The sequence below is a fragment of the Ctenopharyngodon idella genome, chromosome 22 (assembly GCF_019924925.1).
Source record: "Ctenopharyngodon idella isolate HZGC_01 chromosome 22, HZGC01, whole genome shotgun sequence".
Lineage (NCBI taxonomy): Eukaryota > Metazoa > Chordata > Actinopteri > Cypriniformes > Xenocyprididae > Ctenopharyngodon > Ctenopharyngodon idella.
The window spans coordinates 13,051,823-13,056,169 of NC_067241.1; positions in this window are offsets into that span (position 1 = coordinate 13,051,823).

Below are 4,347 nucleotides of genomic sequence, written 5' to 3' on the forward strand. Positions count from 1 at the left end.
TGACTCATTCTGTATTTAAAACAATGAAGGAATATGTATAAAAATTTTTTTTACATTTTCTAAAAAAATGTGAGTGGTGCACGGCAAAAAAAACAACAACAAAAAAAACACACATCTTTCTCAGTTTTGTCATGTTTTCCAGTACAAATATCTAAACCTATGTAAGATAACAAGTCCTGAAAAATTTATCAAAATTAAATGACTGTGCTTAAACAAGAAAAAATATCTACCAATTGAGTAAGAAAAATAAACTTAATTTAAAGGGAAACAGTTTTTCTTATACCACTGGCAGACATGTTCTTGAATGAAGTGTAAAGTCACTTAATTTCAATCTTGATATAATGTTATTTACAGAGGAAGAGGAAGAAACTTTTTTTTTTTTTTTTTGCAGTTGTAAAACTTGCCGCCACTTGTTGTGGGTGGTTGCCAGGGTGTTGCTATGCAAATGATATGTGGTTTCTAGGGTGGTTGCTAGGTGGTTGTTTACTGGCTCAAGTCACCACCCGCTCATGATAAATTATGATTTGGGCTACAGCTAATTTCTTAATAGTTTACTTTATGAAGTCTGATATTTCCCCAGAGAGCTTTGGCAGTCTGTGAGGACCGCCTACAGGGCAACAAAAATTTGGAAAACAATTAACATGTGACAAAAGATGCATGGCATTCTCAGCACTTATTGTGAGTGCAGTGTGCTGCTGCTGCATGCTTGTCTTTTCCCGCGCAGGCGCACTGTCCCAGCTGTGTGTGGGATCATGGGCCGGGGGAGGGGGGCAGCTGGGAGGACCCCTGTCAGCACTAATGTGTGTCACAGCCGATAGAGAGAGATTAGAGTATGGATCAGATTCCTAGACCCTCAGGGGGCCAAGACGTTCCCAGGCCATATTACTGGAGAAAGATAACCCCACTCTTAATTCTTCCAATATAATTATTTTTTCAAAATGCTCTGTTTTATCAAAGACAAAGTTTCTGTATATTTATGCACATTTATACAATTCAAATGTTTTTGAAAGAAGTCTCTTCTGCTCACCAAAGCTGCATTTATTTGATTTAAAATACAGTAAAAACTAATATTGTGAAACATTATTACAATTTAAAATAACTGTTTTAATATATTAATAATATATAATAATTCCTGTGATCAAAGCTAAATTTTCAGCATCATTACTCCAGTCTTCAGTGTCACATGATCCTTCAGAAATCATTCTAATATAATGATTTGCTGCTCAAGAAACATTTATTATTATTTACAATGTTGAAAACAATTATGCTGCTTAATATTTCTGTGGAAACCATGATACATTTTTTTCAGGATTCTTTGATGAATAGAAAGTTCAAGCATTTATTTGAAATACGTATATTTTTTGTAGTCTTTCTGTCACCTTTCATCACGTTTGAACTTTGAAAATAGTATTAGTAAATGCTGAAATTAACATTGACTAATAATAAATGCTGTAGAAGTATTGCACAATATTTCATGTTAATTAATGTAGTTTAGTAGTAACAAACAAACCTTGTTGTAAAGTGTTACAACACACACACACACACGTAGGATTTTCATGGTTTTCCAGAGACATAATTGTTTTTATGCTGTACAAACTGTATATTCTATTGTGCACTTTTGTACAATTTGTATGATTTTTCAAAAAGCATCACCAGGAAGGACCACCCCTAACCCCGCCCCTAAACTACCTAGACCAATCATACGAAAATGTACGAGTGAAGTCATACGAATTCATAAGAATTAACCACCTCGTGAAATACGTATGAATTTCTGTGAGATTGCATTCGTTTACCAGGACCACACACACACACACACACACACACAATCTTGGGAAGAAAACTTAGCTATGTTAGCTATAAAGTTACAATGATCTAGTTGTTGCAGTGCTTGAGGAGGATTTATTAGGTGTGGTACCTTCAAGTATTTGTATATTAAAGAGAGCTGGTGTGGTGTGGTGACAGAGGGTTTGCTCTGGGAGGGTGAACAGTGCTGCCATTGTACTGCAGACCCATGACTGCTCTCATAACTGTCATGAACGCTTCTCTTAGAAAGATGTGATATCTCCGAGACGCTCACGCAAACCTCAAACAAATGAGGCTGGGGCCTGGTGACCCTTTAAGAAATAGCTCACACAAAAATATCTTTTGAAACTTGTATGAAAGATAGTCATATACATGTTTGGAGGAACATGGTGAGAGTGATTTTATATATATATATGTGTTCCTCTTCATCAACACATTTTATTTCATAAATAGTTACATCATCAAAACAGTCTTTGCAGTTCCTTGTTCTACCACAAGGTGTCTCTACACTAGACCTTCTCAGTGAATGTGATTTCACCGCATCTTCACCATGACATCTTTGTTGATCCTGAAACAACATTTCAATCAACCAATAAGATTTAAGAGACAGGTTTACAGTTTATGTCAAGTTTAGGCTTACAACAAGGGTTAGGTGCTTGTACATGTGTTTTATTCACCTATCATTTCCCTCTGATTTTAGGGATAAATTATGAAGTTAAGGGATAGGGTTAGGATTACATGTTTGGACAGGAATGTTGTTCCAGGATCCAAAAAACAAAAAATACAGCTATTGATCCAGTAACATGTCTTGGCAAAATCACACTGACCAGTAGTTCTCTCCTAGTTTGAGAGGCTGATCTGAGCTTGACATCTATAACTCTCCCTTGCTGGATGTGATTGGTGTAGCTAGACGGTCCAACCACACCCTAACCCCACCCATAACCCTATTGCTAAATATAACTCCACCCATTAGGTCCACAGAGGTGGAGCTGGATTAGGTCAAACTCCATCCATTATATCCTATAGACCATGGGGTGTCCAATCCTGCTCTCGGAGGGCCACTATCCTGCTCTTGGAGGGCCACTGTCCTGCAGAGTTTAGCTCCAACCCCAATTAAACACACCTGAACCAGCTAATCAAGGTCTACTAGGCACACAAGGAACTTCCAGTCAGGTGTGTTGAGGCAAGTTGGAGCTAAACTTTGCAGGACAGTGGCCCTCCCCTGCTATAGACTAAAAAAAGATGGATGACGCATCTTCACTCTCTTCCACTGTAGAAAAGTGAAGCCACCAATGTCCCAATATGGTGCTGACATCTTGCGCTGATTCGGGACCTGAGTCTGCGCAGTAGTGAGCGGAATGTGGAGGCGCGGTATCAAGATCCCGCCCACACTCCCGCAGAATCGGTTATGTTGGTGTAAAATACACAGCTATGAAAATATAGAAATTAAAGTTAAAGCTCCAATCTCCTCCCGAAAATCCCGAAAAAAGTCCGTTGGTGCTTCAGAGAAGCTGTCGATCTCAGTTGTCAATCATGACATCACACTCGCGTTTTTATAGCATCAAAAAACTGACTAAAACCAATTTAAAAAAAAAAAAAAAAACTTACATCAGCGTGATAAAAACTACCTAAAATGACAGAAACCATCTTTGGGAAAAAATTATTTGAAGTGTCATTTGATCGTTTAGTTTGTCTCACGTACCCTACAGTGGGCGGGGTTTATGACCTATACTGGGACCAGCCACCTGGGGGCGATCGAAACATTTTGGCTTCACTTTTCAGGACTTGTGCGGCACACTTGTTACATTCAAGGTGGAGCTGGACGTCATTTGGTTCTGCCGTGAGCACCACTTGCCTGGTTTTGCTCCAGGAACCAGATTTCACAGTGTTTTCCAACTATTTTTTTTTTTTTTTTTTACTTAAAGCTCCGTCAGTGAAGCTCTACTACTCCTTTATCAACACCAAACCAGCAATATCTTAATTTTAACTTGAACTATAGTGGATATTATTCAGCATTATATCATTAAAATTAATAAAGTCTCTTAAAAATGATAATGTAGCTGAAAAACTCACCAAGCAGCACATATATTCTGCTAGAAGAGTCATCCACTTTTTATATTACACATACATCATATGCTTAAAAAAAGGAACTGAAAGCAAAATAAAACTTTCCAGTTACCTTTAGGAACCTGCTCATGTTCAAGTTATTTGCCTTTTTTGTGTGTGTGTATGTGTGTGTGTGTATTTTTACTTTTTTTTTTTTTTTTTTTTTTTATATTTTATTTCATTATTATTAGATGTATTTCCCTCCTGCCTGAGACTGACCCGCAGACTAAGCAGCACATCCTGTTTAATTGCTTTCATGTACAGGCAGAGAATTTCTGTTTGTTCACATAGTTTTCATTTCTCAAAGTCCATCATTGGGGAAATTGTAATCTCCATTTCAAGACACAGGAAGTTATTTTCAAAGGTGTTTTCCCAGCTTCTGCCATCTCACATACTGTAGGGGAGTTGATTTCGATAGAATTCTCCCTGGTTAAAAAA